Source organism: Podarcis cretensis (genome assembly GCF_951804945.1).
Source record: "Podarcis cretensis genome assembly, chromosome: 12".
NCBI classification, from domain to species: Eukaryota; Metazoa; Chordata; class Lepidosauria; order Squamata; family Lacertidae; genus Podarcis; species Podarcis cretensis.
This window is the reverse complement of record NC_137181.1, coordinates 11,978,882-11,993,024: the sequence shown is the minus strand read 5'-3', so window position 1 is coordinate 11,993,024 and position 14,143 is coordinate 11,978,882. Positions and strand designations below refer to the sequence as shown.

General features: G+C 42.3%; 1 long non-coding RNA gene across 1 annotated transcript in view; it reads right to left on the bottom strand.

Moving 5' to 3' along the window:
• The window catches only part of LOC307199361, a 30,665-nt gene that overhangs the window by 3,417 nt on the left and 13,105 nt on the right, over positions 1 to 14,143 (bottom strand). The window contains exon 2 of the long non-coding RNA XR_013831925.1: positions 9,511 to 9,632. This is a non-coding gene — a long non-coding RNA (uncharacterized lncRNA). The remainder of the gene's footprint in view (positions 1 to 9,510; positions 9,633 to 14,143) is intronic.

Genomic DNA, 14,143 nt, shown 5'->3' with positions numbered 1-14,143 from the left:
CAACAAACGTCACTCAGTGCAGACTATGGGATTTTCTCCATGGGATGTATCAATGGCCACCGACTTGGATCACTTTAAAAGGATGTTTGACAGGTTAATGGAGAATAAGGCTTTCAGTAGCTACTAGCCACGAGACCTGTGGTCTCCTTCTGAAAGCCAGTTTCCGGGTATAACAAACAGTGAGAATTCTGCTGTTCTCAGTTCCTTCTTGCAGGCTCCCAATGTGAGAACAGGTTAATGGACCAGATAAGCATTTGGCCTGTTCCACCTTGTTTCTTAGTTTTGTCCTACATGGATCTTTGCCCTCTATCTCTGTATTTTGAAAAGTGACATCAGAATTCCAGCCTGTGTGGGGAGTGGAATGTAGTCACATACGGCTAAAAAGGTGGTTCACTTATTTTATTTTATTATTTTAAAAAAGATTGATGACACTGTAATTGCAATTCTGTGTAAGAGTTCAATGCACTAAAAATTGTCACTGTAACCATTACAATTACAATAGTAGTTTTGAATTGTTTATGCCTCCAATTCCTGTAGTCCCACTGCTTAATTAATTAAATTTATTCCTACTCTGCCTATTCTTTTCTGCATGGAGTCCTTGAGGGGTTTAGACTAATTAAGAACACTTTCCGTATTTATGAATATCATATTGCTGAACTTTCAAAAATTGTGCCTCTGTAATTCATTAGTCCTTCAGCGACTGGGCCCTATTCTGCAAAGGCTGAAACCTACAGTATCTTGATTTTAGGTGCTGCGTGATCTAGACAGCTGCCCTTTTGATTTGCAGCTTCATTTGCAAATGCTTTGTAGAATAACTGGGGGCAAAAATACTTGACATCTATAAAATATGTTCAGAGCATTTACAGCACTTCACATAGGTCAGTCACATTTATGTGGAGATGCCCTTGTGCCTGGTCTGGAAACTCCAGCTGGTGCAGAATTCAGTGGCTAGACCAGAGCTTTCCAAACTGTGTGTCGCAACACGTTAGTGTGTCAGCTGCAAATGCTCCCGGCGCTCCTCCTGCGGCTGAAAGGGGTCAGTTTAACCTCCAGTTTGCTAGCAAAACTGAATTGCTGTGTTGTGAAATGATGCATGTCTAAAAAAGTGTGTTACTAACGTGAAAAGTTTGGAAAGCTCTGGGCTAGACTGCTGTCGGAAGCAAACAGCCGGCAGCATGGGACACCTCTGCTAAAACATCTGCATATGCTACCGGGCCAAGTTCAATGTCTTTGTGTTGATATACAAAGCCTTGAACAACTTAGTCCTAGCATATCTTAAGGACCACCTGAACCCGTATAATCACTGAGATCATCCAGAGGAGTGCTGTCAGTTGTTCCCCACATTGCAGGGCCTCAGTTAGAAGTTGGGCATTTAGTGTTGTTGGTCCCTTCTGGTTAAGAGTGGTAGACTCGTAATCTGGTGAATCGGGTTTGCATCTCCACTGCTCCACATGCAGCTGCTGGATGACCTTGGGCTAGTCACACTTCTCTGAAGTCTCTTAGCCTCACTCACCTCACAGAGTGTTTGTTGTGGGGGAGGAAGGGAAAAGGAGAATGTTAGCCGCTTTGAGACTCCTTCAGGTAGTGATAAAGCGGGATATCAAATCCAAAACTCTTCTTCTTCTTCTTCTTCTTCTCTTCTGTGGGACGCACTCTTCCAGCAGAGATTTGGCAGGCTTCCTTGCTGTGGACTTTCAGGCATCTCTTAAATACCTTTTTACCCCAATAGGCATTTTTAGCTGTTAATTTTCAATTTGATTAGCCAGTCACCTTAAACATTTTATGTACAGTGGTAACTCGGGTTACAGATGCTTCAGGTTACAGACTCTGCTAACCCAGAAATAGTACCTCGCGTTAAGAACTTTACCTCAGGATGAGAACAGAAATCGCGTGGCGGTGGCAGCAGGAAGCCCCATTAGCTGGAGTGGTGTCTCAGGTTAAGAACAGTTTCAGGTTAAGAACGGACCTCCGGAACAAATTAAGTTCATAACCCAAGGTACCACTGTATTTTTATTTTATAATTTTTTATTTTATAATGTTTTTATTGTGTTCTGTTTTTAACACTATACACTGTCCTGATATTTTATGATATGGCAGCGTAGCAAAAAATAATGATGATGCAGATGCAAAGGGGTTTCAGACGGTATATAAATTGAAATAATAATAATAATACTTTGAGTTAGTCTTTGCCATTATGCTATTAAAACTAAACCTTGTTGTGTTTTAAGCTTTATAATGCTATCTTAAAAATTCTATCTTAAATAGGCAAGAAGTTAATTTTTAAAATGCTCCAGGGACTTAATAATACCCCTTTACAGCAGCCACATGCAGAGTTGGTCTTGCAAGACTATGTGAAGTTAGTTGAAGCTAGTTAGTTGAAAGCTTGATTCTACGCATGTTTATTTGGAAGTAATAGCCGCAATATTCCTTGGTAACAATGCAACCAATCACCCAACTGATACTTAAAAATTAATACGTAATATGTGTATGGTTTCATTAGTGGCAATGGAAATGGTTGCCTGCTAAAATAGTTATCTGCCATATACCTGCCACAAGCAAATGATATTACCTGCTCTGCCAGTTCAGCAGTCAGATGTGGAAGTTATCCGGGGCGGAGGGGTTCGTGTCAGAGGGAGCAGCTCCCAGGATTCTTACAGATCCTGAAACCTTCTAGTGGGATAATTTCATAGATCTCCCACAGCCATGTCTTCTGCCTTGGTTGGCACAAACCAGCAGGGCTTGGGGTATGTCAGTAGATGTGCCTTCCCCCACCTCCCATTGCCCCTCCTTGACCCCCTTGATGTTAGTAACGTTGAGCAAAATTGCACAGTCTCCTTGGGTAACAAAAAAGGAAAACAGACAGAATAAATCGAGCCGAATGGGACTGGAATGCCTTTAAGTGTTTTTTGGAATGCTAAGAAAACTGTAGGAAGTGGCAATCCATTCCCTTTATTATAATGTGAAATGTAGTCTTTAAATTAAAGAAATACACAATATATGTTTGGAAGTCGCATTTGTAGTTGGTTTTACAAGCGTTCACAGATGGAATTAGAATTAAGTTGCTGGTGTCCTTAGTATGATATGCAAACGACAGCATTTTACGTTTAGTGTATTATAGGTAAATATTAATGCTGTCTAAAAAGCATCTGTGTTTTTAATGGTACCATGTTTTAATATTTAAGAGAAGTCTTAACATTTTATGCCCTGGAAATTGTTCCTTACCTCAGATTTATATTTCTAATAAGTGTAAGTTTTCTAACACATAGTGGTAGGAATTAATGTGTTGTAGTTACGATTTACATATAATTATGTACAATAATCCTGATTAATTATGTATGATTATGTATAATAATAATGATTAAATCAACATTTTAGCAAACATAGCACATATGTGTGGGAAAAGGATGAAGTTAATGTAATCCTCTCCCAGAGGTGCTAGGGGTTTGTTTGTTTTTTACACAGAGGGAGCTTTTTATGTGAGGGAACATAAAAAACCTCACCATACAGACACAGAACCATAGGCCTCATCTGCACTATACCTTAAAAGCAGTATCATCCCAAAGAATTATGGGAACTTTCATTTGTCCAGAAAGATAATGGCTGTTAATCCTTGCCAGTCTACATCCAGCTGAGGTGTATCAACTCCTGACAACTTCAAACCTGAAAATATTCTACAGCCTTGTACATTTATGTAATTAATTTAAAGAGGCCAGGTTATTTCCCTAGAGATGGAGATGTTTGTGTGTGCATGGACGCATTAGTGTTATAGTTCACTGGCCACAGTGCCCAGAATCAAAAGGTTAATTATTACCAGTGCATGGTCCAAGATCTTCCTAAGGCCTACCCAGGACTCCTTCAAGCCCTCCTGGAAAGAATAGGGCATAATCCTTTCTGGAAAGGGACCCATAGTGAGAGGAACAGTAAGTGAAACCAGGACCATCAGGCTGTCTCACCTGCCATCAAGCCATGAGAGACTAAAAGATTTGCAAATTTGCACTCCCTAGATGGAGAAATCAGGGCTTCCTGGCCCTTCCTGTCCAAACCCTCATGACATATAAAGCGTCCCTATTTTCCAGGGATGTCCCAGTTTCTGATTCAGTTCTGGAATGTCCCATTTTTCCTTAGGATGCCCCTATCTTCATTGGAGAAATGTTGGAGGGTATGTAGTTATCCGACCCCCAAGCCATTTGAAGGCAGTCCTGTACAGTGGTACCTCAGGTTACAGACGCTTCAGGTTACAGACACTTCAGGTTACAGACTCCACTAACCCAGAAATAGTACCTCGGGTTAAGAACTTTGCTTCAGGATGAGAACAGAAATTGTGCTCCGGTGGCACGGCGGCAGCAGGAGGCCTCATTAGCTAAAGTGGTGCTTCAGGTTAAGAACAGTTTCAGGTTAAGAACAGACCTCCAGAACGAATTAAGTTCTTAACCTGAGGTACCACTGTATATGGAAGTTCTTTAAGTGTTTAATGTTTTATTATGTTTTTGTATATGTTGGAATTTGCCCAGAGTGGCTGGGGTAACATGGTAAGGTGTTGGGAGTAGAAATAGTAAAATTATCATTATGGAATGGGATGTCCCTATTTTCATCGTAGAAATGTTGGAAGGTATGATGAAGATCACCACCAATCAAGACCACACCCTACTTAAATTTCTCCAAAAGGGAAAGAGTAGAAACTTCTACTGAACACTGCTGCCTTGAGCTCATTGGTGGAAAGGCAAGATGAGAAATTCTCCTGCTGTGGAGGATACGAGATATCTAAACTCTTTCTTACCTTTCCCTAATCAGTCACAATGTATAATAATTGACTGAAGATCATCCTTGAGAGGCTCTCTTGTGCATCTACAGGGCCTTGATAAAGCCGTAAGTATTCAAGAAGCAGCTACAGAGACAACGAACAACCAAGAAAGATTGGAGCAGGGAAACAGAGAGGAGATTAACCCCTTTTAAAATAAGGACCAGGGGAGAAACTGTTGGCATCCATCTGCATTAGCAGCACCTAAGTGACATTCCTGGACCACAAGCTTGGGCAGGGTGCATGGAGGTCATGGGCTGTGATCCTCCAGCCATGAAACGTCTGTCCCCAGTTCAGTAAGTGTCATTGAAAGCTTAGGCTGGCCTGCTGGGGATGCCAGTACCCTCCCATGAAACAGGCCACCAGCACAAGCAAGTGGTGGATATACAGCAGCTGTGTCTGGAGAATTGCTCCCTTTTATTAACATACTCTTCATACTACAAAGAAAAAGCAGTGACAGGTTATATTCCACATTCTGGCAAAAGATGCTCCGTATGAATAGAAGCAGGAGGGAGGCCCTGTGCAAAAGATGTTTCTCCCCAGGTAATGACAATTAACTTATTTATCCTTGTATTGTGAAAGGGGAGGGGGGGATTTTCTGACTGAGCAAGTCACAGCACTGTTTACCTTCTCTCCCTCCCTCTCTCTAGCACATCCATCCGCCTTATCTGCAGAGAGAGAGAGAGAGAGAGAGAGAGAGAGAGAGAGAGAGGCTACAATTGCGCTTTCAAACTTTTCAGAGAATGCAGATGCTGGTGGGAGGTGAAATGAAAAGCCAGAGAGCAAGAGAGGAAAGCAAAATGTTTTCACCCAAGTGATGCGCAGGTACCCACAAAGCAGCATTGCAATGCTGTTTGCATGAATGTGCAGGGGGGGTTAATTGATCGCATGCGTGCGCGCACACACAGACACACACACCCTGCTCCGAGAAACACACTTGACAATTTGTTTCTGATTACTGTTGATGCCTAATCACTTATTCACCTCCGCCATCAAAAGAAGACACAAGCAAAAAGAGCAGACATTTAAGCAGAAAAACGATAAGCCAGAGACAGCTTGTTGCATATTCATTCCTTTGAAATAAACAGGACTTAAGAGAGCACATGTCTAGGAAGACGTTCAGTGGCCCAGTTTGCAATGATTCCTGCTGAATTTTGCCAGACCAACTAAACAAGTGTTTGGGTTACATTTGTTCTTAAATTTGATTTAGATTTTCTGCTGTGTTTTATTGTTTTAAAGATGTTTTAAACAGTTTTAGAAATGCTATAATTGTTTTTACTGTATTTTAGTTTTAACTGTATTTTTAAAAAATTACCATTATGTCTGCTGTCCTGGAGACTTTTGTGAAGAGGGGTGGGCTACAAATTTAATGAAACAAATATAATAAAGTTCAGCAATGCTAGGGCCTGCTAACTAAGATCCAGAGCAAATTTGCCTCTTTTAATTTTTTAAAACATTTTTTCTTGTTGCAGATGTGCATGGTCTGCCCTAAAGTTCCTTCACCACCCCATGTATTCTCCCAGATTTCTGCAAAATCCATCTTAGGTAACTTATTCCACATTACACTTTGTTGCTTATATGGGAGAGTCTGGTCCTCCCCTTTTCCACATCATCCTTTCTAGCATGCTTCTTCCATGGCTTGTGGGGAATTTATGGTGTATTTTTTTTTCTTTTAGAAAGAGAGAGAAGCATCAGACGCTGAATGGAAGAAAGCTGGTCTAGGAAGTAAAAGAAAAGCAGGGTGATGTACGGGTCATGTTGCCAAAATAGATAGATAGCAGATGGAGGCAGATAATCTTGGATCTGATACAGAGCAAAAAAAATAAAATAAACCCAAACAAACATGCAGTGGAGCAGCAATATATGCCATGGAACAGCATCCTGTTCCTGCCTCAAAAGAGAACAATTCTAGGGAAAGAATGCAGGGGGGGGGGGAATCATTAATGCTGGAGCCTTCCTGTATAGTCAAAGAGATATGCAGAACTTCCTGAAAATTTTCATTAATTTTAGTGGAATGCCCCAAACCCTGCAAATCCTGGGGTATTTTTCCTTAAGCAGGTGCATCTAAATTTGCTTCCAATTTCCCCTTTAGGTGCTAACAGCATCTCTAGTTCCAGAAGGGTACGCCAGCTGTTCACACGATATGGATAATTTCTTCACCAGCAGCAGACTCTCAAATATAAACCCAGTGGTGGTAGGAAGGAGAAAGGGGATGCTAAGAGCCTAGCCGTGACTATGGAAAGAACCTCCATGTTTTCAGTGGGTCCCAGATTGCGATATGTGAACAACTCCCCCTTCCCTGCTGAGATATTTTGCTAGCCTTACTTGGGAAAATTTAGATCAGTTTGCAGTTTTCTCTCTTTCAATTTAAGCTTTTGAGCCTCTTCACAGACTATTTAATGCCTGTTTCAGACTATTTATGTCCTCCCCTCCCACGGCATGCACAGTGCTCAGGGCAGCTTACAGCAATATTTTAAGGTGAAATATAAAATAATGAAAAATGTGGCATGTAATGCCCATCTTAAAAGGCAAAAATTGAAATTTATTTATATGTTTATAAAACTAGTTAGTTGCTTGTTACACAAATGACTTGCAGCATATTTCAAAAGAATAAGAATAAGTAAATATTAGATTATAACATGGACACTTTCACATAAACATATATGGAATTTAGAAAAATGCACAAAAGTCTCCCCTCCACTCCAAGAACAGCAGAAGGAAGCTTTTGTAGAACACAGACAGCAAAACAACATTATCAAAAGTCCTGGAAAAGAGCTGTTGGTGGGGAAAGATCCTGACAAACACATAGTGCCATCCGACTGTCAATATTTTGCAGGAGGGATCCGAGCACACGTAGAGTGTAATTATTTAACTGACACTGAAAGGGGGATAGCTATGTGTATTGCTGAAAGGTTTGACATTGGAAAATACCCTTGAAACTAAAGAAAAGCAAGAAGTGGTCTCTGAGTTCCTTAATGGGTTGATAACTAACTGTTGTTGTTCTCTGGTAGATAACATGTGAGTGTTTAACCTTAGATCAGGGAACAAGGGTATTTGGTTGCAAATCTATAGTTGCCTTTAGTCTTTATTCTCAGCCTCTGTGAGAGTACGATGTGATAACTGAACTCACTCCAAGAGCATGCAACTTCAGGCAAAATGGAGGCTGTAAGGAGAGACACCTTTGTTTATAGGTCAATTTGGAATTTAATTTTATTTTTAAAATGCTGAGCCTTTGCTGGACAGCACAAGAAATTGTATGGAATTATTTGGATGCATCTTTGATGTTTGTGTTCTATTTTGAAGAAAGTTCTGCAAGTAAAGTTTTGAATAATATCTAATGGGTCTGGACAATGCTTCGGTCAAAAAGCGGTCAGTTTTTATGCATCCAGTTGCTTCAAGATGTGCAATATTAATATTTGCAATAGTGCACACCAGAGCTTTCAGTCTGTGCATTTGAAGTGGATTAAGGTGCTCTGTTGTCCTAGCACAACAAATCTACATTTTAAAAAGCTGGACTTTTTGCAGTTTGGAAAGTGATGGGGAAATGCATTGAAAAGTTATAGGGTGAGCAAATGACTAACAGGAAGATGTGTGAACACTCTCCACAGGCAAATCGGGATAAATGCAGCCTCATAGTCAAATAAACACCATGCAAACAAATCAGAATGAATGATCAAGAAGAAGAAAAGATCAGACATAATCTTACCTCTCCATAAGCTTTTGTAAGCAAATCAGAATGAATGCTTAATAGACAATCTGCAAGGGTCTATAGACAAACATAGACTGTGTACACACTGTAAAGCACATTCAAAGCACATAACCATGCAAATAATCCTGGGAACTGTAGTTTAACTCCCACAGAGTAAAATTACAAACTGCAGTTTCCAGGATAGGGGTGGTGGTTTGTGCTTTAAATATGCATTAAATGTATGATGTGTATGCAGCCACATATATAAACACAGTTGTTATGAAACTAGGATTGGCTGACTGTGGCAGACCCGGGTTTGCCCTGTGCAAAGTGTGAAATGGCCCTGTGAGAGTCAGATCAGAAAAGAGGGAGGGGGGAGAAGCCAACATTCCCTTCTATTTCAATCACGGCAGTTTGCAGAAACATTGCAGGAAAAGTGAATTACTGCCGCTGCTTTTCTCCTTCATTTGATTAAATATATTCCACAAGAGATGTAGGATTTGCTCTGCAAGTCCTCTGCCTCTGCGATCTCCCTACTTATCCAGAGTGTTGCGTCATATCAATGCAACTCAACCTTCCTGTTTAGGGATTAGAGTACATTAGGGACTCAGATGAGGCTGCTAAGACTCAATTCCCTTTGGACATCTCACGGATAGTCGGTAATGATTTTCACTCGCTTGGTTTAGAAGGGGATATGAAGCAGGGTCACCATCTAATCCTGCAAATCAGTGGATCCCATTTGTATGGGGATATATTGTAAATACAGCACATGTGGGCTATTATAATAACAAAGTAGTTCCTGGCATCTGCATATGAAAAGAATAAGGCAGACGTGCAAGGAAAAGAAACTCTCAGGAGTGAAATAAATATCTATAGGAATTATCTCCAGGGGGGTTGCCCTGGTGCAGCAAATCTGGCAAGAGTCTTGTACATCTTATGACTAACAAATATATCAAGGAGGGGGGAATCTTTCTCAGCTCAAGGGCCACATTCCAACACAGGCAAGCTTCCAGGGGCCACATACCTGTAGTTGGTATGGCTAGTGGCAAGAAGTGGCTGGAGCAACAGGTGCAATTCTTCCCTTTGTACGTAAACTACATTCGACCCATGTTTAATCCAGAGGTTTCTGTACACACTTTTCTCCATCTGGCAAGTAGAAGAGGAGGAGTTTGGATTTGATATCCCGCTTTATCACTACCTGAAGGAGTCTCAAAGCGGCTAACATTCTCCTTTCCCTTCCTTCCCCCCAACAAATACTCTGTGAGGTGAGTGGGGCTGAGAGACTTCAGAGAAGTGTGACTGGCCCAAGGCCACCCAGCAACTGCATGTGGAGGAGCGGGGAATCGAACCTGATTCACCAGATTACGAGTCTACTGCTCTTTACCACTACACCACCTCAAGTAAGAGGCATGATCACATTTCAAGGACAAGCAGGTGGAGCCAGGCCCATGAGGGGTGTGGCCTGGCCTGGGGAGAGTCCCAAGGGGCAGGCAGAAAAGCCTGGACGGCAGCATTTGGCTTCAGAGCCTGAAATTCCCCAGCCCTGAAATATATCAGAGCATAAGGTCTTGTGCACCTTGTGTCCATAAACTACTGAATTGCGATTCATCAAGTGGTTCAGTGTCCGCACCTGTAGCTGCTGCAGGAGAGGGACTGTGAGCAACATCCTAAGAAGGCTGTTTCTTGGACTAAGGTGAAACTGCAACGCTCCCTTGTTGTTTTTGCAATTGAATGTATCATGTTATTTATATCAATAGTATTGCAATGTGGGGTGGTTTCTATTGCACATTATTATATTTTCTATTGTTTTGCTATGTTATTATGAAGTTGTTTTTGCAATGTTTGTTTGAAATGCTTTCCTGTTTCCTTTGAGCATGATTTGGTTTTGTGGGAAAGCAGCATGCAAATATTATGAAGAGATGAATGTGGCTTGAATTGGGATAAAGCACTGTGTGCCGGAGTGTCACTTGGCTGACGGTAAGACTTCCATCAGTGGAGTGGAGAAGGAAGCAGGTTTTCAGTGATTCCTCCCTGCTGGAGCCCCCTCTCCCCTAAAACTGCTCCAGAGGGATAACCATGCATCTGACAATATTTCATGCATCTGATGAAATGGACTTTAGTCCATAAAAGCTTGGGCCATAATAAATGTGTTCTTGCTTCTGCTGCAACAGACATAACACAGCTCCCTTTCTGGAAGGGGTGCGATAAGTCTTTTGCCTGAAAACTCTTGCCACCCACACAGAGCCAGGGGCTCCTCTTTTCCAGAACATTACCTTCTGTTAGCGGTTACATGCTGTAAATTTGCCTGTGTTGTGTTTTTGTCTTTATATTTTGGTAATGATAAATAAAAAAGAAGGCTCTTGTTTATATCTGTTGAAATACATTCCTTAGTCACCCTGTGCAAGAGGCAGGGAAGGGGAGGAACTCCCAGGGCATTCAGAAATGCATTCTGTAGTCAACACAGGACATGTCAGGTGGAAGCTTACAGGTGAAACTGGCTCTGGGGACTTTCGTTCACTTGGTACAAAGAGGATTCCCAGCAAAGAGGAAAGGGTTCTGCATTGCTTCAGAGGTTGATCATGGATCAAAGAGGTACCAACAATTTAGTCTGCATTTTATATAAGGGAAGGAATGGGGCACTCATTAATTTTTTTTATGGTGGACAGGATCAGACGAATTGGGGCTGAGATGTCCACACTTGCTCAGCATAAACGATCAGCATTGGGACTGGCTTGAGCTAGAAGAGCTTGGGAAATCAGAAGTATAAGGAAAATACAAAATCCAATAACAAATTATTATTAGAAGTGGGAGCCAATGGCAGCCTTGGAGATGATGAAGCAATAGATGATGCCTTTGCTTTTGGGAATGACCAAAGGCTCAGCTTCTGCTACTGGGCTTAAACATGATCAAGGATCATGTTTCCAGTGAGGATGCAGCAGTTGGATCCCAGCAACCAAGATCATTTTTCAGTACCTCTGGTACTTATGGCTATAAAAAGGGCCTTTTAGTTATGTGTTTTTCTGAAATGTCCACCATGTTCCAGTTCCTTTCCATTGGGGGGGGGACATCCCCCACCATCAGGGCTACATTCCATTAGTCTTGCACACAGAATACTGTAATGGACAATACACATCTCAAGAAACAGCATTATCTGATAATGATGCAACAAACCCAGGCACGGGCCTGCATTAAACAGACATGTTCTTAGAAGACTGTTGTGCACACATACCTATGGGACAAGCTCTTAGGTAAAGGTAAAGGTACCCCTGCCCGTACGGGCCAGTCTTGACAGACTCTGGGGTTGTGCGCCCATCTCACTTAAGAGGCCAGGGGCCAGCGCTGTCCGGAGACACTTCCGGGTCACGTGGCCAGCGTGACATCGCTGCTCTGGCCAGAGCCAGAGCCAGAGCCAGAGCTGCACACGGAAACGCCGTTTACCTTCCCGCTGGTAAGCGGTCCCTATTTATCTACTTGCACCCGGAGGTGCTTTCGAACTGCTAGGTTGGCAGGCGCTGGGACCGAGCAGCGGGAGCGCACCCCGCCACAGGGATTCAACCGCCGACCTTTCAATCGGCAAGTCCTAGGCGCTGAGGCTTTAACCCACAGCGCCACCTGCGTCCCCCGGGACAAGCTCTTAGGAGTTCACAAAAGCACATAGCAATTCAAAGCTATCAGGCTGTCCACTTCAGTACTGAGTGCTTGAATAGACCCTGTAGAAAGTCGAGGCTAATGCATAATTGAAACAACGCAACGATGCTTTGATGCTCTAAATATGTCTAAATCTGCCTTTTCACTAGCTACGGAAGGTCAAATTCTGGCAGAGCCAGTATTCATCATTAGCAGGAACTGTGGCTATTCTCTACTGTTTTTTTGAACCTTCTGCACTGCTTCAATCATTTTGCCCTCACTTACACCTGCTTTCAATTGCCATCACTTGCTCTCAGTGACACGTTGAGTGGTGCAAGTGAACTCTCCATAGCATTGCAATTAATACCCCATTCACTATGTGAGTCCTGTTTGGGTGGGAACACTCATTTGAAAAAGTGCCAGCAATGCAGCAGCCAGGAAAAGCAATTGTGCTCAAAGCAATTTACCTTTTGAAAGGTAAATATTTGTACAGAGTTGTCTTTGAGGAGGAGGGAATATTTGACCAGCTCAAATGGCTAATATCTGCTCTGAAGTGGAGTCTATTCACTACAGCTCAAATATTACATCCGAAAAAGCATGATCAGAATCTTCTGCAAATCACATGGAACATAAAGGTAAGGTGGCTCATTTTGTATTGCCTCCAAAAAATAATAAAAAAAAGGATTATTACCACCAAAAGAAAAGCAGACAAAAGATGTCACCAATTTGCAAGAGATTTGCACATGGTACTTTAGAAATAACCAGTGCTTTTTGGGCAAACTTAGAAATAAGCAGGGCTTTTTGTCAGCTGGGAGTCACCAGCTGTTCTGGAACCTCTCAGGTGGGTGCCATTATAAGAGAACAAGGGAGGTGTTCATAGTGAGTTCCAGCATCCTCTTTCCTAGAAAAATAGCACTGGAAATAATAGCTGTCATCTCTCTCTCACTATACTGATGGCCAATTGCCAGGCTCCTGCTCGTGAGAGGAGAGCTTCAAACAGAGGGCTGTCCTCTGCAAAGTAGGACACATCGCCACCCTACTACTCAGAAGTAAATCCCATTTGTTCATCTAGGGGCATGCTACTCACTATGGATGTGAGAAGTCCTGGGTTCAATTTCCAGACAAACCCAGGCACTAGGGAAAAAGAAGGACTCCACGTTAGAGGAAGCAGCCAACACTCAGTAGTAGAGCACATCCTTCGCCTGCAGAAATTTAAGCCCTGGCATCTCTAGTTAAAAGAGGCAGGGAGCAGGTGCTGGGAAAGACTTTTGTCTAATGGAGCCTCTGGGTAGCTGCTGACCCAAGCCAAGATAGACAATACTGGGCAAAAGGACCAAGAGTCTGAGCTGGTATAAGGGATGCAAACGGGTCTGACTTTCCCATCAGTGTGTTTAGGATTGCAGCCTTAGGCTCTAATCCATGCTCAGCAATTAAACTTTGTGGGTGGCCTTGTGACTGTCGTTCCTGGTTAAATGCACCACACAGAGATTGTTATGGATCTGCAGCGGAATTGCACTGTACCAGTGCTATAGAAATGAGGAATTGGTTGTAACCCAGAGCACAGTTTGACTGCTTAAATCTCAGAGACTTTGCTGAGATTTAGGAAGCCTTAATGTAGGCAAGATTGCAGCCAGAAACGTTAACGTGAAAATATGCAAATCTCATTCACATCTTCAGCACTGCTTAGTTCTTTCAGAAAATCAAGTTAAGAGGCCTATTTTGTTGCATTGGGATAGAGTACTTTAAGTATAAGTATAAAGACGATTAAATTGGAGTGTGTGTACACACACACACACGCACACACACACACACAAACACCATAGCTGTCAAGCGTCCCTTATTTGGCGGGACAGTCCCTTATCCCAGCGCCATGTCCCGCTGCTGTCCCTTATTGATAATGTCCCTTAAGCTACTGAAGGTAATGGGGCCCTTTCTATGTCCAGCTGTCCTTTGTCAACAACAAATTGTTGCTGGTTTTGTTGTTGTTGTTGAATATATGCTATATGGTAATTTATGGACCTAATAGGTAT